Source organism: Loxodonta africana, chromosome X (assembly GCF_030014295.1).
Source record: "Loxodonta africana isolate mLoxAfr1 chromosome X, mLoxAfr1.hap2, whole genome shotgun sequence".
NCBI classification, from domain to species: Eukaryota; Metazoa; Chordata; class Mammalia; order Proboscidea; family Elephantidae; genus Loxodonta; species Loxodonta africana.
The window spans coordinates 73,310,096-73,333,193 of NC_087369.1; positions in this window are offsets into that span (position 1 = coordinate 73,310,096).

Below are 23,098 nucleotides of genomic sequence, written 5' to 3' on the forward strand. Positions count from 1 at the left end.
GTTCCCAACTCTCTGCTTGCTTCCCTTTCATCTCTTGAGAGATTAAAGGTTGTCCAGGCCATGCCCCAGGGAAACTCCCTTTACATTGGATCAGGGAGGTGACCTGAGTAAGGGTGGTGTTACAATCCCACCCTAATCCTCAAAATAAAATTTAAATCACAAAATGGAGGACAACCACAGAATACTGGGAATTGTGGCCTAACCAAGTCGAAACACACATTTTTGGGGGGACATAATTCAATCCATGACACCAAGCATGACAAATATGAAGAAAACTACACCAAGGAACACCATAATCAACTTTCCTTAAAACTGTGACACAAAAGATATCTTAAAAATAACCAGAAAAAATATAGATTGCATACATAGAAACAAAGAAAAGGAGGACATTAGGTTTCTTGTCAGAATCAATGCAAGTAAGAAAACGACAGAGCAAAATCTTTAGATCACTGAGTGAAAAACTTAGAATTCTATACCAAGCAAAGATTTTTCAAATTGAAGGTGAAATAATGACTTTTTAAGACACACAAAAATTGAAAAAATTCATCACCAACAGAACTACAATACAAGAAATGTTACAGAAAGTCCTTCAGGCAGAAGTAAATGATACATGGAATTGTAGGTCTACACAAAAGAATAGCACATGAAATGGTAAATATATAAGTTTTTCTTTTCTTTTCTTAAAATATTTAGAAAAGATACACCCATAAAGAGACAGAGAGTGACAGATGGATAAAAAAACAGGACCCATCAATACACTGTCTACAAGAGACACCTTAGAACAAACACAAAAATATATTAAAAATCAAAGGATGCAAAAAAATACACATATCAAACAAACAGCAACAAAAAAGACCAGGAATGGCAATACTAATCTCAGATAAAATAGACTTTAAAACAAAATTCTCCACAAAAGACAAGGAAGGAAGAAATATAATGAGTAAAGGGACAATCCACCATGAGGACATAACCATAATAAATATCTAAGCACCAAACAACAGGGCACCAAAATACATAAAACAAACTAACAGCACTGAAAAGAGAAACTGACAATTCCACAATAACAGCAGGAGATTTCGACACAGTACTGTCAGTAAAGGAGAACATCTAGAAAGAAACTCAACAAAGATACAGAAGATCTAAAGCCAACAATCAACAGACTTGATCTCATAGACACATATAGAACACTCCACCCAACAGCAGCAAAGTACACATTCTTTTCTAATGGACATGGAATGTTCTCCAGAATAGACCACATCTTAGGCCACAAAAGAACCCTCAACAACATCAAAAACATTGTGATAATACAAAGCATCTTCTCTGATCACAACAGCATAAAAGTAGAAATTTATAACAGGAAAAGCAAGGGAAAAAATCATAAAATACCTGGAAACTGAGTAACACTTTACTTAAAAAAACCACCAGGTAATAGAAGAAATCAAAGATTGGTTAAAAAAAAATTCCTAGAATCAAACTAGAAAGAAAACACATCATACCAAAGCCTTTGGTACAGAGCAAAGACTGTCCTCAGAGGTCAACTTACAGCAGTAGATACACACATCAAAGAAGAAAGGGACAAAATCAAAACATGAGCTATACAACTTGAACAAATAGAGAATAGCAAAAGAAGATTACAGCCACCAGAAGAAAGGAAATAAGAAATATATTACAGCAGAAATAAATGAAATACAGAATAGAAAAACAATACACAGAATCGACAAAATCAAAAGTTGGTTCTTTAAAGGATCAACAAAATTGACAAACCATTGGCCAAAATGACAAAAGAAAAAAAGGAGCAGATGCAAATAACCCAAATAAGAAATGAAATGGAGAACGTTACAACAGACCCAACAGAAAAAAAAAAAGGATCATAACAGAGTCCTATGAAAAACCATACTCCAAAAAATTTGAATACCTAGAGGAAATGGACACATTTCTAGAAACACACTACCTACCTAAACTAACACAACTGAAGTACAAAATAGAAAAAAAAAAAACCCAGACTGAGAGAAGAGACTGAAAAGGTAATAAAAAAAAAAAAAGAAAGAAAAAACTACCAATGATAAAAAGCCCTGGCCCAGGTGGCTTCACTGGAGAATTCTACAAAACATTCAAAGAAGAGCTCACACCAGTACTACTCAAAGTCTTTCAAAACAAAGAAAAAGAAACAATACTTCTAAATTCTTCCATAACCCTGATACCGACACCACAAAAAAGAAAATTACAGACCTTTCATGAACATGGATGCAAAAATTCTCAACAAAATTCTAGTCAATAGAATTCAGCACCATATATATGTTTTGTTTTGTTTTTGGTTTATATATATGTATAAAATAGTACAACATTACCAAGTAGGATTCATTTATACCAGGTATGCAAGGATGGATCAACATTAGAAAATCAATCAACATAATTCACCACATAAATAAAAGAGTCACATGATCATCTCAATCAATGCAGAAAAGGCATTCAATAAAGTCCAACACTCATTCCTGATAAAACTCTCAATAAAATAGGAAAAAGAGGGCAATTCCTCAACATAATAAAAGGCGCCTATACAAAAAAAAAATTTTCATACAAAACCAACAGCCAATATCATTCTCAACAGAGAGAGGCTGCAAACATTCTCCCTGGGAACAGGAACAAAACAAGGGTGCCCTTTATCACCACTCCTGTTTAACATTGTGCTGGAAGTCCTTGCTGGAGCAATAAGGAAAGAAAAAGAAATAAATGGCATCCAATTTAGTAAAGAAGAAGTAAAACTATCCATATACATGGACAATATGATACTATACACAGAGAACCCAAAATACTCCACAAGAAAACTACTGGAAATAATAGAAAGATTCAAAACAGTAGAAGGATACAAGATAAACATATAAAAATCAGTTGGATTCCTATACACCAATAAAGAGAACTATGAAAAGGAAATTAAGAAGCAATACCATTTATAATAATCCCTGAAAAAAAATAAAACACTTAGAAATTAACCAGGAATGTAAAAGACCTATACAAAGAAAACTGCAAAACACTACTGCAAGAAGCCAGAAGAGACCTGTATAAATAGAAAACATGCTATGCTCATGGATAGACAGACTCAACATTGTGAAAATGTCAATCTTACCGAAAGTGATCTACAAATACAATGAAATCCCAGTCCAAATACCAACCGAATTCTTAAATGAGATGGAAAAGCTAATCATTAACTTTACATGGAAAAGAAAGAGGCCCTGGATGAGTAAAGCCCTATTGAAGAAGAATAAAGTAGGAGGCCTCGCACTACCTGATCTCAGAAGCCACTATACAGCTACAGTACTCAAAACAGCATGGTACTGATATGACAGGCACATTGTTCAATGGAACAGAATCCAGAACCCAGGTGTAAATCCATCCACCTATGAGCACCTGATCTTTGACAAAGGCCTAAAGTCCATTAAATGGGGGAAAAGACAGTCTTTTGAAAAATGGTGCTGGCAAAACTGGATGATGTCTACCTATAAAAAAATGAAACAGGGGTTATACCTCACACTATAATTTGTGTATAAAAAAAAACACAAATTCAAAATGGATCAAAGACCTAAATATAAAACCAAAAACTATAAAGAGCATAGAAGAAAAAATAGGGTCAATGCTAGGGGCCCTAATAAAAAAATTTTTTTTTTACACAGCATAAATAGCATACAAACCATAACCAACAATACACAACACCAGAATATAAGCTAGATAACTCGATCTAAAAATTAAACGCTTATGCTCATCAAAAAATTTCACCAAAAGAGTAAAAAGAGAAACTACAGACTGGGAAAAAAAAATTTGGCTATGACAGATCTGACAAAGTTCTAAACTCTACAATCTATAGGAAAATCCAACACCTCCACAACAAAAAGACCAATAATCCAATTAAAAATGGGCAAAGAATATGAACAAACACTTCATCAAAGAAGACATCTGGACAGCTAACAGACATATGAGGAAACACTCGCGATCATTAGCCATTAGAGAAGTGCAAATCAAAACTACAATGAGATACCATCTCACCCAACATTACTGGCATGAATAAAAAAAAAAAACAGAAGCTAACAAATGTTGGTGACTTTGGGGAGATTGGAATTCTTATGGGCTGCTGGTGGGAATGCAAAATGATACAACGATTTTGGAAAACTATATGGTTCTTCCTTAAAAACCTAGAAATAGAAATGCCATAGGATCCTACAATACCTCTACTAGGAATATATTCTAGAGAAATAAGAGCTGTCACGTGCATAGACAAATGCATACCCATGTTCACTACAGTATTGTTCACAATAGCAAAAAGATGAAAACAACTTAAGTGTCCTTCAACAGATAAATGGGTAAACAAACTCTGGTACATACACATGATGGAATGCTACACAATGATAAAGAACAATGATGAGTCTGTGAAGCATGTCACAACATTGATGAATCTGGAGGGGGTTATGCTGAGTAAAATAAGTCAATCACAAATGGAAAAATACTGTATAAGACCATTATAAAAACTCATGAGAAGGTTTACACACAGAAAGAAACAATCTTTGATGGTTATGAGGGAGGCAAGGGGTTGTTGTTGTTGTTGTTAGGTGCCCTCGAGTCCGTTCCGACTCACAGGGACCCTACGCACAACAGAACGAAACACTGCCCGGTCCTGAGCTCATTGTTGCAGCCACTGTGTCAGTCCACCTCATTGAGGGTCTTCCTCTTTTCCGCTGACCCTGTACTCTGCCAAGCATGATGTGCTTCTCCAGGGACTGATCCTTCCTGACATGTCCAAAGTATGTAAGACGCAGTCTCACCATCCTTGCTTCTAAGGAGCATTCTGGTTGTACTTCTTCTAAGATAGATTTGTTCACTCTTTTGACAATCCATGGTATATTCAATATTCTTCGCCAACACCACAATTCAAAGGCGTCAGTTCTTCGGTCTTCCTTATTCATTGTTCACCTTTCACATGCATATAATGTGATTGAAAATACCATAGCTTGGGTCAGGCGCACCTTAGTGTTCAAGGTGACACCTTTGTTCTTCAACATTTTAAAGAGGTCCTTTGCAGCAGATTTACCCAATGCGATGCATCTTTTGATTTCTTGACTGTTGCTTCCATGGCTGTTGATTGTGGATCCAAGTAAAATGAAATCCTTGACAACTTCAGTCTTTTCTCCATTTATCATGATGTTGCTCATTGGTCCAGTTGTGAGGATTTTTGTTTTCTTTATTTTGAGGTACAATCCGTACTGAAGGCTGTGGTCTTTGATCTTCATTAGTAAGTGCTTCAAGTCCTCTTCACTTTCAGCAAGCAAGGTTGTGTCATCTGCATAACACAGGTTGTTAATGAGTCTTCCTCCAATCCTGATGCCCCATTCTTCTTCATACAGTCCAGCTTCTCAGATTATTTGCTTAGCATACAGACAGATTGAATAGGTATGGTGAAAGAATACAACCCTAACACACACCTTTCCTGACTTTAAACCAATCAGTAGCCCCTTGTTCTGTCTGAACAACTGCCTCTTGATCTATGTAAAGGTTCCTCATGAGCACAATTAAGTGTTCTGGAATTCCCATTCTTCGGAATGTTATCCATAATTTGTTATGATCCACACAGTCGAATGCCTTTGCATAGTCAGTAAAACACAGGTAAACATCCTTCTGGTATTCTCTGCTTTCAGCCGGGATCCATCTGACATCAGCAATGATATCCATGGTTTCACATCCTCTTCTGAAACCGGCCTGAATTTCTGGCAGTTCCCTGTCGATATACTGCTGCAGCCATTTTTGAATGATCTTCAGCAAAATTTTGTTTGCGTGTGATATTAGTGATATTGTTCTATAACGTCCACATTCAGTTGGATCACCTTTCTTGGGAATAGGCATAAATATGGATCTCTTCCAGTCAGTTGGCCAGGAATCTGTCTTCCATATTTCTTGGCATAGACAAGTGAGCACCTCCAGCGCTGCATCTGTTTGTTGAAAACGTCTCAATTGATATTCCATCAATTCCTGGAGCCTTGGTTTTCACCAATGCCTTCAGAGCAGCTTGGACTTCTTCCTTCAGTACCATTGGTTCCTGATCATATGCTACCTCTTGAAATGGTTGAGCATTGACTAATTCTTTTTGGTATAATGACTTTGTGTATTCCTTCCATCTTCTTTTGATGCTTCCTGCATCGTTTAATATTTTCCCCATAGAATCCTTCACCACTGCAACTCAAGGCTTGAATTTTTCCTTCAGTTCTTTCAACTTGAGAAACACTGAGTGTGTTCTTCCCTTTTGGTTTTCCATCTCCAGCTCTTTGCACATGTCATTATAATACTTTACTTTTTCTTCTTGAGACGCCCTTCGAAATCTTCTGTTCGGTTCTTTTACTTCATCAATTCTTCCTTTTGCTTTTGAGGCTCAACTTTCAAGAGCAAGTTTCAGAGTCTCCTCTGACATGCACCTTGGTCTTTTCTTTCTTTCCTGTCTTTTCAATGACCTCTTGCTTTCTTCATGGATGATGTCCTTGATGTCATTCCACAACTCGTCTGGTCTTTGGTCACTAGTGTTCAATGCATCAAATCTATTCTTCAGATGGTCTCTAAATTCAGGTAGGATATACTCAAGTTCATATTTTGGCTCTCGTGGACTTGTTCTGATTTTCTTCAGTTTCAGCTTGAACTTGCATATGAGCAATTGATGATCCATTGCCCTGATGTGTCTGTCAGTTTGTCGTACTGTGGGGGCTTGTGTGTTGCTGTGATGCTGGAAGCTATGCCACCGGTATTCAGATACCAGCAGGGTCACCCATGGAGGACAGGTTTCAGCTGAGCTTCCAGACTAAGACAGACTAGGAAGAAGGACCCAGAAATCTACTTATGAAATCACTAGCCAGTGAAAACCTTAGGAATAGCAGCGGAACATTGTCTGATATAGTGCTGGAAGATGAGCCCCCCAGGTTGGAAGTCACTCAGAAGATGCCTGGGGAACAGCTGTCTCTTCAAAGTACAGTTGACCTTAATGACGTGGATGGAGTAAAATTTTCGGGAACTTCATTTGCTGATGTGGCAGGGAAGGGGTAGGGAGGAATAAAAAACTAACTAGACAATAGATAAGCGGTAACCTTGGTGAAGGGTAAGACAGTACACAGTACTGGGGAATCCAGCACAACTTGACCAAGGCAAGGTCATGGAAGCTTCACAGACACATCCAAACCCCTCAAGGGACAAAATTACTAGGTTGAGGGCTCTGGGGACAGCTAGCTCAATCTACAAAATGTAATTTTTAAAGAGAATGTTCTACATCCTACTTTGGTGAGTACCGTCTTGGGTATTAAAAGCTTGTGAGCAGCTATCTAGGATACTCCACTGGTCCCACCCCATCTGAAGCAAGGGAGAATGAAAAAAAACAAAGACATAAGGGAAAGAGTAGTCCAAAGCCTAATGGACACAACTACCACAGCCTCCACCAGAGTTAGTCCAGCACAGCTAGATGAAGCTCACCTACTACCACTGGTTGCTCTGAGAGGGATCAAGGCAGAGGGTCCCAGACAGAGCTGGAGAAAAATGTGGAACAAAACTCAAACACAAAAAAGACCAGACTTACTGGTATGACAGAGACTGGAGAAGCCCTGAGAGTATGGCCCCCAGACACCCTTTTAACTCAGTATTGAAGTCACTCCTGAGGTTCACCCTTCAGCCAAAGATTAGACAGGCACATAAAACAAACAATAATACACATAGCTTAAGTATGTATACAAGACAAAATGGGCACACCAGCTCAAGGTCAAGGACTAGAAGGGAGGAGGGGACCGGAAAGCTAGAGTAATGAAAATGGGGAACCCAAGGTCAAGAAGGGGAGAGCGTTGATGTGTCCCAAGGTTGGCAACCAATGTCACAAAACAATATGTGTATCGATGGTTTAATGAGAAACTAATTTGCTCTGTAAACCTTCATCTAAAGCACAGTTAAAAATAAATAAAATAAATATATTTTTAAAAGATAATTGACTAGACTCAAACCTAATCATATCAATCATCACCTTGAATGTAAATATACTAGCTACCCCAAGTGAAATACAGAGATTGCCATGTTGGATAAAAAGTAATACCAAACTATATGCTTCCTAAAAGAAAACACTTAAACACTTTAAATATGAAGACACATATGAGTTAAAATCAAAAGGAAGGAAGAAGATATTCCATGCTAATTAATACTAATGGAAAAAAGTGGCTATGTTAATATCCAAAAATGTAGCTTCAGAGCAAAGAATATTACCATGGATAAAAAGGATCATTTAACACTTACAAACAGATCAGTTAATCAAGAGTGTATAGCAATCCTAAACATTTATGAACCTAATAACAGCTTCAAAATGCATGAAGCAGAAACTGAAAGAAGTGTAAGAGCAATAGACAAATCCACAATTAATGAGATTTCATTACTCTTCTTTCAGTAGACAGAAAATCAGCCAGGATATTGTAGACTTGAACAACAACTTGACCTAATAGACATTTACAGACCGCTTCACTCCCAAAAAGGTCTCTGGGTGGAACAAATAATTTGCTCTCAGTTACTAACCTAATGGTGGTATGAACCCACCCAGTGACACCACAGAAGAAAGGTGTGGCAATCTGCTTCCACAAAGATTATAGCCAAGAAAATCTCATAGAGCTGACCCGACAGCAATGTTTTTTCTTAATTCCCAAACAGCAGAATACATGTTCCTCTCAGGTGCACAAAAAACATTTACCAAACATTGTCCATATTCTGGAACATACAACATGTCTCAATAAAGTTAAAATTATGCAAGCCATATAAAGTAGGTTTTCTTACCAAAAATGACTTAGACTAATAACATAAAAATGTCTGAAAAATGGCCACCTTTTTGGAAACTCATTAACACACTTCTAAATAACTCCAGAGATAAAGAAGAAATCCAAAGATAAATTAGAAAATATTTTGAACTCAATGAAAATGAAAACACGGTGCATCGTAATTTGTAGTTTGATGTTAAATCAATATTTCTGGGCCATTTAGAATACTAAATGTCTACATTAGGAAAGAAGGAAAATCTCAATTTCAACCTCAAGAAGCTAGAAAAAGAAGAGGAAAATAAATTCAAATTAAGCAGATTAAGGGAAATAGTAAAGATCAAATCACATATAGAGGAAATATAAAGTCAGTTCTTTGAAAAGATAAGGTCAGTTGATAAAATTCTAGCCAGACTGATCAGGAAAAAAGAGAGAAGACACAAATTACCAGTATCAGGAATAAGAGAGGTGGCATCAGTATAGCTTTTACAGATATAAAAATGATATTAAGGGAATAGTATGAACATTTTTATGCCAATAAATTTGACAAGTTAGGTGAAATCAAAAAAATTCTTTAAAAAGTGAAACTACCAAAGCTTACTGAAGAAGAAATAGATAATATGAATATCCCTATAACTATCTAAGAACTTGACATTGTAGTTAAAACAGTCCCATAAAGTAAACACCAAACCCAAATTGCTCCACTGATAAATTTTACCAAATATTTAATATCAATATTACCTAAATGTAGGTCCCGTCCGGAGCGGCTTTGAGTCAATAAAAGTACACGTAGGTGAGGCAATAGAAGGGTGTTTATCGCAAGCATGCAGACAAGGAGCAAGGAGCTGTATACCACAAATCAAGCTCCTGCAACAGAGAGGCAGAACTTTTTATACCGTCCCTCACAAGAAAGTACATGCAAACATCATGGACTACATATGTTATCATGGCACGCAGACACAGTAAGACAAGTTGCACTTTTTCCCTTCAGTCTGCATAGAAGATGGCGGATAAGCCCCACCCTGGGTGGAGATTTTAATATTAAATTAGGTCTTAATAAGGCTTAGATTACTTAAAGACACTTTTTAGGCTAGTAAACTGGTTTGACTGGTTTTATCTGGGTCTTGTTTTTCTCTCGCTTCTTATTCCCGCTGTTGCGAGTGGGAAAGTGTTGTGAGGGATTTTAGCTGAGGAGCTGACTCAAGGCTCCTATATCACTAATTCTATATTATCACAACCAAAAAAAACGAGAGAATGCTTTCATTCAATGAGGTCAGCATTACCTGGTTGATTCCAAAAACAGACAAATTCATTACAAGGAAAAAAAAAAACACTATGATTCAATATACCTCCTGCACATTAATGTAAAATAATAGACAGATTCATAGCATGTTGAATTCAACAGTATATTAAAAAGATAAGGCATCATGATCAACTGAAGTTTATGCCATGAATGCCAGGTTATATGAACATTTAAAATCAATTAATGTAATTCTGCATATTACTAACTGAAACAGCAAAACCATATGATTATCTCAATTTCCACAGGAAAATAGTTTGCCATAATGCATTATCCATTCCTGAAAACAACTCTTAGTAAACTAAGAACAGACAGGAACATCCTCAACCCGATAAGGAAAATCTACAAAATATCTGCAACTAGCATCATACTTGATCATGAAAGAGTGAGTGTTTCCCCTATGGTCAGAAACAATACAAAGATGTTTACTCTCTCCACTTTTGTTCTGCGTTAAATTAGAGATTCTAAACAGTAAAATTTGGCAAGAAAAAGAAATAAAATGTACCTAGATTTGGAAGGAAAATGTAAAGCTGTCTTTTTTCCCAGGCCATATAACCATCTATTCAGAAAATCTGACGGAATCTCCAAAAAGTCACTAAAACTAATAATGTGAGTTTAGCAAGCTTACAGGACACATGATCAACATGCAAAATTTGATTGCATGCTAATAGTGAAAATGATAAATTTAAAAGATATAATGTATAATAATAGCATCAAAAATAGGAAATATCTGTGATAAATTGTAAATGACATATACAGTGAAAAATCTAAAACATAGCTAAGGAAAATTTTTTAAATACTAAATAAATGGAGAAATATATCTTACTTATTGGTAGGAAGACTCAGTGTCATTAAGATATCCAATTTATCAGTAAATTTATCTGAAAACGTATCTCCAATTTATCTGTAAATTCAACACAATCCTAGTCAAAATTCCAGCATTTTTTTTTTTGTAGAAATTGACAGGGTGGTTATACATTTTATATGAAAATTATAAAGTCCTAGAAAGCCAAAACAATTTTGAAAAAGAAGAACAAAGTTGAAGGGCTAATTCTAATTTCAAATATTATAAGACTACAGTAATCAAAACTGTGTGGTAATTGCTAAAGACAGAGAAATGGATCCATGGAACAGAAGAGATAGTCCAGAAATAAACTCACACATATAAGGAAAAGTGATGTTTTGGGAAGAAAATTGAAAACATCTGAATGTTTTTCCTTCATATATATTTTCTCACAAAATCGGACCAATCTGTAAATACTATTTACATCAAGACAAATTTACTGATGTCATTTAATCTTCCATAACCTCACTTCAGATGATTATGACATATTACATATATGGAGTCCACAAATTATTTAATCAATAATTTATCAGTTAATAACAACAGCAACAAAAAAAACACTAGTTACCATCAGGTCAATTCTGACTCACGGTGACCTCATGGGTGTTAGAACAGAACTGTGTTCCATAGGGTTGTCAATGGCTGATTTTTCTGAAATAGATCACCAGGCAGGAAAACTGATTTTTTACAAAGTTTCAAAGATAGTTCAGTGGAGAAAACATAATTTTATAAACAAGCGATACTGGAGTAATTGGATATCTCTATGCAAATATTATGAACTTAGATTATCCTTACACCATAAAAAATAATCATTCAAAATAAGGTCATACACCTAAATGTAAAACCTAAAGCTATAAAACTCCTAGGAGAAAATCTCCGTGTCCTTGAGTTAGACAAAGATTTTTAGATACAACACAAAAAGCATATTCTATTAAAGCATAAATTCATAAATTGGACTTCATCTGAATGTAAAACCTCTGCTATAAACAGAATAAACAGACAGCCCACAGACTGGGAGAAGATCATTGCAAACCATATACACTATTTAAAAAAAAATGCTTATATCCAGAATATGTAAAGAAATTTCAAAATCAACAATAAGAAAACAAACAGCTCAGTAAAATCAATAAAATATTTGAACAGGCACTTCATCAATGAAGATATTTTGATGACAAATAAGCACATGGAAAGATATTCAAAGCCATTAGGCATTGTGGAAATGCAAATTAAACTGCAATAAGATGCCACTATACACCTATTAGAATGGCCAAGATGTTGTCAAAGATGTGTAGGAACTGAAACTCTGAAAGGCTGCTAGTGGGAATGTAAAATGACACAACCGCTTTGGAAAAAAGTGTCATATTTTCATAAAAATTTAAATCTGTACTACCATATAGTCCAACAAGCCCTGGTGGTGCAGTGATTAAGCGCTAGGCTGCTAACCAAAAGTTTTGTGATTCGAAGCCATCAGCTGCTCTGAAGGAGAAAGATGTGGCAGCATTGGAAACCCTATGGGGCAGTTCTGCCCTGCCCTGTAGGGTCGCTATGAGTTAGAATGGATTCAAGGGCAACGGGTTTGGTTTGGTACCATATTGTCCAGCCATTCCACTTCTAGTTATTTACCCAAGGGAAAATGAAATATCTGTTTGTACAGAGAAATGTGCCTAAATGTTCATAGCACCTTTGTCTATAATAGCCAAAGACTGGAAACAACTCAAGTGTATAGCAACATTGTGATGTTTGCACACAACCGAATACAACTGAGCAATAAGTAGGCGTAAACTACCAACACATGCAATGTGGATGAATCTTGAAATGATTATGTTAATAAAAGAAGCAGCAAATAAAAAGTATATACCTTATGATTTCATTTACCTAAAACTCGAGAAAATATAAACTAATCTGCAGTGGCAGAAAGCACATCCTCTGTTGCTTGGCAAGGGTATGTGGGTTGGGCTAGAGGGTAGGATTACGAAGGGCACAATGAATTTTGGGGGGATGATGGATATGTTCACTCTGATTGTGGTGATACTTTCTCAGCTGTATGCACATGTCAAAACTTTTCAACTTGTACATTTTAGATATGTGCAATTTACTTTATTTCAATTATACCTCAAAAAATGCCTACAGAAAATATTTTTAAGATAATTTTTATTGTGCTTTAAGTGAAATTTTACAAGTCAAGTCAGTCTGTCACATATAAGCTTATATACACCTTCTCCATACTCCCACTTACACTCCCTCTAATGAGTCAGCCCGCTCCCTTCTTCCAGTCTCTCCTTTCTTGACGGTTTTGCCAGTTTCTAACCCTCTCTACCCTCCCATCTCCCCTCCAGACAGGAGACGCCAACACAGTCACAAGTGTCCACCTGATACAAGTAGCTCACTCTTCATCAGCATCTCTCTCCAACCCATCGTCCAGTCCCTTCCATGTCTGATGAGTTGTCTTCGGGAATGGTTCCTGTCCTGGGCCAAAAGAAGGTTTGGGGATCATGACTGCTGGGATTCTTCTAGTCTCACTCAGACCATTAAGTATGGTCTTTTTATGAGAATTTGGGGTCTGCATCCCATTGTTCTCCTGCTCCCTCAGGGGTTCTCTGTTGTGCTCCCTGTAAGGGCAGTCATCAGTTGTGGCCGGGCACCATCTAGTTCCTCTGGTCTCAGGATGATGTAGGTCTCTAGTTCATGTGGCCCTTTCTGTCTCTTGGGCTCTTAGTTGTCGTGTGACCTTGGTGTTCTTCATTTTCTTTTGCTCCAGGTGGGTTGAGACCAATTGATGCATCTTAGATGGCCGCTTGTTAGCATTTAAGACCCCAGACGCCACACTTCAAAGTGGGATGCAGAATGTTTTCATAATAGAATTATTTTGCAAATTGACTTACTAGTCCCCTTAAGCCATAGTCCCCAGACCCCCGCCCTTGCTCCGCTGACCTTCGAAGCATTCAGTTTATCCTGGAAACTTCTTTGCTTTTGGTCCAGTCCAGTTGAGCTGACCTTCCGTGTATTGAGTATTGTCCTTCCCTTCACCTAAAGTAGTTCTTATCTACTAACTAATCAGTAAATAATCCTCTCCCACCCTCCCTCCCTCCCCCCCTCGTAACCACAAAAGTATGTGTTCTTCTCAGTTTATACTATTATAATAGTGGTCTTATACAATATTTGTCCTTTTGCCTCTCTTGATTTCACTCAGCATAATGCCTTCCGGGTTCCTCCATGTTATGAAATGTTTCACAGATTCCTCACTGTTCTTTCTCGATGCATAGTATTCCATTGTGTGAGCAGACCATAATTTATTTAACCATTCCTCTGTTGATGGATACCTTGCCTGCTTCCAGCTTTTTGCTATTGTAAACAGTGCTGCAATAAACATGGGTGTGCATATATCTGTTCGTGTAAAGGCTCTTATTTCTCTAGGGTATATTCCGAGGAGTGGGATTTCTGAGTTGTATGGTAGTTCTATTTCTAACTTTTTTTTTATTAACTTTTATTAAGCTTCAAGTGAATGTTTACAAATCCAATCACTCTGTCAAATATAAGTTTACATACATGTTACTCCCTACTCCCACTTGCTCTCCCCCTATTGAGTCAGCCCTTTCAGTCTCTCCTTTCGTGACAATTTTGCCAGCTTCCCTCTCTCTCTATCCTCCCATCCCCCCTCCAGACAAGAGTTGCCAACACAATCTCAAGTGTCCACCTGATATAATTAGCTCACTCTTCATCAGCATCTCTCTCCCACCCGCTGACCAGTCCCTTTCATGTCTGATGAGTTGTCTTCGGGGATGGTTCCTGTCCTGTGCCAACAGAAGGTCTGGGGAGCATGGCCGCCGGGATTCCTCTAGTCTCAGTCAGACCATTAAGTATGGTCTTTTTATGAGAATTTGGGGTCTGCATCCCACTGATCTCCTGTTCCCTCAGGAGTTCTCTGTTGCGCACCCTGTCAGGGCAGTCATGGATTGTGGCCGGGCACCAACTAGTTCTTCTGGTCTCAGGATGATGTAGGTCTCTAGTTCATGTGGCCCTTTCTGTCTCTTGGGCTCTTAGTTGTCGTGTGACCTTGGTGTTCTTCATTTTCTTTTGCTCCAGGTGGGTTGAGAACAATTGATGCATCTTAGATGGCCGCTTGTTAGCATTTAAGACCCCAGACACCACATTTCAAAGTGGGATGCAGAATGTTTTCATAATAGAATTATTTTGCAAATTGACTTAGAAGTCCCCTCAAACCATGTTCCCCAGACCCCCGCGCCTGCTCCGCTGACCTTTCAAGCATTCATTTTATCCCGGAAACTTCTTTGCTTTTGGTCCAGTCCAATTGAGCTTACCTTCCATGTATTGAGTGCTGTCTTTCCCTTCACCCAAAGCAGTTCTTAAATCTACTAATTAATCAATAAAAAACCCTCTCCCTCCCTCCCTCCCTCCCACCCCCCTTCGTAACCACAAAAGTATGTGTTCTTCTCAGTTTTTACTATTTCTCAAGATCTTATAATAGTGGTCTTATACAATATTTGTCCTTTTGCCTCTGACTAATTTCGCTCAGCATAATACCTTCCAGGTTCCTCCATTTATAAACTGTTTCAGAGATTCGTCACTGTTCCTTATCGATGCGTAGTATTCCATTGTGTGAATATACCACAATTGATTTAACCATTCGTCCGTAGATGGAATCCTTGGTTGCTTCCAGCTTTTTGCTATTGTAAACAGAGCTGCAATAAACATGGGTGTGCACATATCTGTTTGTGTGAAGGCTCTTGTTTCTCTAGGGTATATTCCGAGTAGTGGGATTTCTGGGTTGTATGGTAGTTCTATTTCTAACTGTTTAAGATAATGCCAGATAGATTTCCAAAGTGGTTGTACCATTTGACATTCCCACCAGCAGTGTATGAGAGTTCCAATTTCTCTGCAGCCTCTCCAACATTTATTATTTTGTGTTTTTTGGATTAATGCCAGCCTTGTTGGAGTGAGATGGAATCTCATCGTAGTTTAATTTGCATTTCTCTAATGGCTAATGATCGAGAGCATTTTCTCATGTGTCTTTTAGGTGTCTGAATATCTTCTTTAGTGAAGTGCATGTTCATATCCTTTGCCCACTTCTTGATTGGGTTGTTTGTCTTTTTGTGGTTGAGTTTCAACAGAATCATATAGATTTTAGGGATCAGGCGGTGGTCGGAGATGTCATAGCTGAAAATTTTTTCCCAATCTGGAGGTGGTCTTTTTACTCTTGTGGCGAAGTCTTTAGGTGAGCATAGGTGTTTGTGTTTTAGAAGCTCCCAGTTATCTGGTTTCTCTTCATCATTTTTGGTAATGTTTTGCATTCTGTTTATGCCTTGTATTAGGGCTTCTAACGTTGTCCCTATTTTTTCTTCCATGATCTTTATCGTTTTAGTCTTTATGTTTAGGTCTTTGATCCACTTGGAGTTAGTTTTTGTGCATGGTGTGAGGTATGGGTCCTGTTTCATTTTTTTGCAAATGGATATCCAGTTATGCCAGCACCATTTGTTAAAAAGGCTATCTTTTCCCCAATTAACTGACACTGGGCCTTTGTCAAATATCAGCTGCTCATACGTGCGTGGATGGGTTTATATCTGGGTTCTCAATTCTGTTCCATTGGTCTATGTGCCTGTTGTTGTACCAGTACCAGACTACTGTGGCTGTATAATAGGTTCTGAAATCAGGTAGAGTGAGGCCTCCCACTTTCTTCTTCTTTTTCAGTAATGCTTTGCTTATCCGGGGCTTCTTTCCCTTCTATATGAAATTGGTGATTTGTTTCTCTATCCACTTAAAATATGACATTGGAATTTGGATCGGAAGTGCGTTATATGTATAGATGGCTTTTGGTAGAATAGACATTTTTACTATGTTAAGTCTTCCTATCCATGAGCAAGGTATGTTTTTCCACTTAAGTATGTCCTTTTGAATTTCTTGTAGTAGAGCTTTGTAGTTTTCTTTGTATAGGTCTTTTACATCTTTGGTAAGATTTATTCCTAAGTATTTTGTCTTCTTGGGGGCTAATGTGAATGGTATTGATTTGGTGATTTCCTCTTCGGTGTTCTTTTTGTTGATGTAGAGGAATCCAAGTGATTTTTGTATGTTTATTTTATAACCTGAGACTCTGCCAAACTCTTCTATTAGTTTCAGTAGTTTTCTGGAGGATTCCTTAGGGTTTTCTGTGTATAAGATCATGTCATCTGCAAATAGTGATAACTTTACTTCCTCCTTGCCAATCCAGATCCCCTTTATTTCTTTGTCTAGCCTAATTGCCCTGGCTAGGACTTCAAGTACGATGTTGAATAAGAGCGGTGATAAAGGGCATCCTTGTCTGGTTCCCGTTCTCAAGGGAAATGCTTTCAGGTTCTCTCCATTTAGAGTGATATTGGCTGTTGGCTTTGCATAGATGCCCTTTATTATGTTGAGGAATTTTCCTTCAATTCCTATTTTGGTAAGAGTTTTTATCAGAAATGGGTGTTGGACTTTGTCAAATGCCTTTTCTGCATCAATTGATAAGATCATGTGGTTTTTATCTTTTGTTTTATTTATGTGATGGATTACATTAATGGTTTTTCTGATATTAAACTAGCCTTGCATACCTGGTATAAATCCCACTTGATCATGCTGAATTATTTTTTTGATGTGCTGTTGGATTCTATTGGCTAGAGTTTTGTTGAGGATTTTTGCATCTATGTTCATGAGGGATATAGGTCTGTAATTTTCTTTTTTTTGTAATGTCTTTACCTGGTTTTGGTATCAGGGAGATGGTGGCTTCATAGAATGAGTTGGGTAGTATTCCGTCATTTTCTATGCTTTGAAATACCTTCAGTAGTAGTGGTGTTAACTCTTCTCTGAAAGTTTGCTAGAACTCTGCAGTGAAGCCGTCCGGGCCAGGGCTTTGTTTTTATTGGAAGTTTTTTGATTACCGTTTCAATCTCTTTTTTTGTTATGGGTCTATTTAGTTGTTCTACTTCTGAATGTGTTAGTTTAGGTAGGTAGTGTTTTTCCAAGAATTCATCCATTTCTTCTAGGTTTGCAAATTTGTTAGAGTACAATTTTTCATAGTAATCTGTAATGATTCTTTTAATTTCATTTGGTTCTGTTGTGATGTGGTCCTTCTCGTTTCTTATTCGGGTTATTTGTTTCCTTTCGTTTATTTCTTTAGTCAGTCTAGCCAATGGTTTATCAATTTTGTTAATTTTTTCAAAGAACCAGCTTTTGGCTTTGTTAATTCTTTCAATTATTTTTCTGTTCTCTAATTCATTGAGTTCAGCTCTAATTTTTATTATTTGTTTTCTTCTGGTGCCTGATGGATTCTTTTGTTGCTCACTTTCTATTTGTTCAAGTTGTAGGGACAGTTCTCTGCTTTTGGCTCTTTCTTCTTTTTGTATGTGTGCATTTATTGATATAAATTGGCCTCTGAGCACTGCTTTTGCTGTGTTCCAGAGGTTTTGATAGGAAGTATTTTTATTCTCGTTGCATTCTATGAATTTCCTTATTCCCTCCTTGATGTCTTCTATAACCCAGTCTTTTTTCAGGAGGGTCTTGTTCAGTTTTCAAGTATTTGATTTCTTTTCCCTAGTTTGTCTGTTATTGATCTCTAGTTTTATTGCCTTGTGGTCTGAGAAGATGCTTTGTAATATTTCGATGTTTTGGACTCTGCAAAGGTTTGTTTTATGACCTAATATGTGGTCTATTCTAGAGAATGTTCCATGTGCGCTAGAAAAAAAAGTATATTTTGCAGCAGTTGGGTGGAGAGTTCTGTATAAGTCAATGAGGTCAAGTTGGTTGATTGTTGTACATAGGTCTTCCATGTCTCTATTGAGCTTCTTACTGGATGCCCTGTCCTTCTCCGAAAGTGGTGTGTTGAAGTCTCCTACTATAATTGTGGAGGTGTCTATCCCACTTTTCAATTCTGTTAAAATTTGATTTATGTATCTTGCAGCCCTGTCATTGGGTGCATAAATATTTAATATGGTTATGTCTTCCTGATCATTTGTCCCTTTTATCATTATATAGTGTTCTTCTTTATCCTTTGTGGTGGATTTAAGTCTAAAGTCTATTTTGTCAGAAATTAATATTGCTACTCCTCTTCTTTTTTGCTTATTGTTTGCTTGATATATTTTTTTCCATCCTTTGAGTTTTAGTTTGTTTGTGTCTCTAAGTCTAAGATGTGTCTCTTGTAGGCAGCATATAGATGGATCGTATTTCTTTATCCAGTCCGTGACTCTCTGTCTCTTTATTGGTGCATTTAGTCCATTTACATTCAGCGTAATTATAGATAAATAAGTTTTTAGTGCTGTCATTTTGATGCCTTTTCATGTGTGTTGTTGGCCATTTCATTTTTCCACATTCTTTTTTGTGCTGAGACGTTTTTCTTTGTAAATTGTGAGATCCTCATTTTCATAGTGTTTGACTTTATGTTAGTTGAGTCGTTACGCTTTTCTTGGCTTTTATCTTGAGTTATGGAGTTGTTATACCTTTTTGTGGTTACCTTATTATTTACCCCTATTTTTCTAAGTAAAAACCTAACTTGTATCGTTCTATATCACCTTGTATCACTCTCCATCTGGCAGTTCAATGCCTCCTGTATTTAGTCCCTCTTTTTGATTATTGTGATCTTTTACCTATTGACCTCCATGATTCCCTGTTATGTGTATTTTCTTAATTAATCTTAATTTAATTAATCTTAATTTGTTTGTTTTTGTGATTTCCTTATTTGAGTTCATATCAGGACGTTCTGTTTTGTGACCTTGTATTGTGCTGGTATTTGATATTACTGATTTTCTGACCAAACAATATCCTTTAGTATTTCTTGTAGCTTTGGTTTGGTTTTTGCAAATTCTCTAAACTTGTGTTTGTCTGTAAATATCTTAATTTCGCCTTCATATTTCAGAGAGAGTTTTGCTGGATATATGATCCTTGGCTGGCAGTTGTTCTCCTTCAGTGCTCCGTATATGTCGTCCCATTCCCTTCTTGCCTGCATGGTTTCTGCTGAGTAGTCTGAACTTATTCTTATTGATTCTCCCTTGAAGGAAACCTTTCTTTTCTCCCTGGCTGCTTTTAAAATTTTCTGTTTATCTTTGGTTTTGGCGAGTTTGATGATAATATGTCTTGGTGTTTTTCTTTTTGGATCAATCTTAAATGGGGTTCGATGAGCATCTTGGATAGATATCCTTTCGTCTTTCATGATGTCAGGGAAGTTTTGTGTCAGGAGTTCTTCAACTATTTTCTCTGTGTTTTCTGTCCCCCCTCCCTGTTCTGGGACTCCAATCACCCGCAAGTTATCCTTCTTGATAGAGTCCCACATGATTCTTAGGGTTTCTTCATTTTTTTAATTCTTTTATCTGATTTTTTTCAGCTATGTTGGTGTTGATTCCCTGGTCCTCCAGATGTCCCAGTCTGCATTCTAATTGCTCGAGTCTGCTCCTCTGACTTCCTATTGCGTTGTCTAATTCTGTAATTTTATTGTTAATCTTCTGGATTTCTACATGCTGTCTCTCTATGGATTCTTGCAACTTATTAATTTTTCCACTATGTTCTTGAATAATCTTTTTGAGTTCTTCAACAGTTTTATCAGTGTGTTCCTTGGCTTTTTCTGCATTTTGCCTTATTTCATTTGTGATGTCTTGAAAAAAAGCATTCTGTAAATTAGTTTTTTATATTCTGTATCTGATAATTCCAAGATTGTATCTTCATTTGGGAAAGATTTTGATTCTTTTGTTTGGGGGGTTGGAGAAGCTGTCATGGTCTGCTTCTTTTTGTGGTTTGATATGGACTGCTGTCTCTGAGCCATCATTGGGAAACTAGTTTTTCCAGAAAATCCGCTGACTGGTACGCTGGCTCCAGGCTCTGGCTGAAAACAATTGCTGCCTCCCCGTATTTGTTCGTTCTCGGTCTCTAAATCTGTGTTTGTTGTTCAGGGTTCGTAGATAGTTATGTATGTGATCGATTCACTTGTTTTTCCGAGTCTTTGTTGCGAGAGGGATCTGAGGTAGCGTCCACCTAGTCCGTCATCTTGGCCCCGCCTCTCTAACTTTTTAAGGAAATGCCAGATAGATTTCCAAAGTGGCTGTACCATTTTACATTCCCACCAGCAGTGTATAAGAGTTCCAATCTCTCCGCAGCCTCTCCAACATTTATTATTTTGTGTTTTTTGGATTAATGCCAGCCTTGTTGGTGTGAGATGGAATCTCATCGTAGTTTTAATTTGCATTTCTCTAATGGCTAATGATCGAGAGCATTTTCTCATGTGTCTTTTAGGTGTCTGAATATCTTCTTTAGTGAAGTGCATGTTCATATCCTTTGCCCACTTCTTGATTGGGTTGTTTGTCTTTTTGTGGTTGAGTTTCAACAGAATCATATAGATTTTAGGGATCAGGCGGTGGTCGGAGATGTCATAGCTGAAAATTTTTTCCCAATCTGGAGGTGGTCTTTTTACTCTTGTGGCGAAGTCTTTAGGTGAGCCTAGGTGTTTGTGTTTTAGAAGCTCCCAGTTATCTGGTTTCTCTTCATCATTTTTGGTAATGTTTTGCATTCTGTTTATGCCTTGTATTAGGGCTTCTAACGTTGTCCCTATTTTTTCTTCCATGATCTTTATCGTTTTAGTCTTTATGTTTAGGTCTTTGATCCACTTGGAGTTAGTTTTTGTGCATGGTGTGAGGTATGGGTCCTGTTTCATTTTTTTGCAAATGGATATCCAGTTATGCCAGCACCATTTGTTAAAAAGACTATCTTTTCCCCAATTAACTGACACTGGGCCTTTGTCAAATATCAGCTGCTTATATGTGGTTGGATTTCTATCTGGGTTCTCAATTCTGTTCCATTGGTCCATGTGCCTGTTGTTGTACCAGTACCAGGCTGTTTTGACTACTGTGGTGTATAATATGTTCTAAAGTCAGGTGGAGTGAGGCCTCCCACTTTCTTCTTCTTTTTCAGTAATGCTTTACATATCCGGGGCTTCTTTCTCTTGCATATGAAGTTGGTGAAAAAATATATTTTTTATTAACTTTTATTGAGCTTCAAGTGAACGTTTACAAATCAAGTCAGAGTGTCACATATAAGTTTATATACACCTTACTCTGTACTCCCACTTGCTCTCCCCCTAATGAGTCAGCCCTTCCAATCTCTCCTTTCTTGACAATTTTGCCAGCTTCCAACTCTCTCTATCCTCCCATCCCCCCTCCAGACAGGAGATGCCAACACAGTCTCAAGTGTCCAACTGATAGAAATAGCGGTGAGAATATATTTTTAAAGATCTTTAAGAAAAGTAATATCTTATGAAAAAGAAAAGTACCATATTGTTGATAATACAGGAGAAACAGATCATGAGAAATCTAGATACCCCTCAATTTCCCACATCAATAGAGGAGGGTTCGTGTTAAAAATGAATGAAAGAAGGGATAATTAAAAAAGTAAAATCCATTTGGAATTGGAAGAGAGTTATGGAAATTATATTTGAATTTGAATAAATCTAAAATACTAAGCTTTCTCAACATTTTAAATACCTTCATAGATTCTCCATTAAGTTTTGAATCACGACTTAACTAATTCTCCTCCCTAGATACCCTGACTTACTAATTTACATCTCTTCAGGAAATGAAACAAAAAAAAATTTGTTCACAACACATTTCCTAGCAATCTAGTTGAGTTGTGAAAGATACAAATTGGTAAGTGTTATTAGGGCAACGAACTTTAACTTAATAAGCAAATTAAGCCTTACATTCAAATTTGCTTGAGTAGACTAAGCTGTGAGCTTTACAAGCAAAATTAAAGTGAAAAATTAATTATTTACAAAGGAGGAGGTGAGGGGCAAGATGGGGAGTTATGTTTACTAAATGTCAGGTAAAGATTTGGAGTCTTTCTTCTTTCTAGTACTTCTTTGTAAAAATTCTGAAATAATTGAGTAAAAATACTTAAGCAACTCAAAGTAATTGTCTTCTATTTTGTGTATTGTGTGATTATCTTCCATTGTATGTGTTGTAAATCCTAAACCTCTACATGTTAATGAGGCAAGATTAGTGTGGGGTGTATCTTGAGTCACATCCTTACTCAAGTCACCGCCTTACTCAAGTATCTAATGTAAGTGGAGTTCCCTTGAAGGTGTGATGTACATCCAATATATAAGGATGTTCTGGCACAGCTTGTTCTTGCTCTGGGTCTTGCATCCGC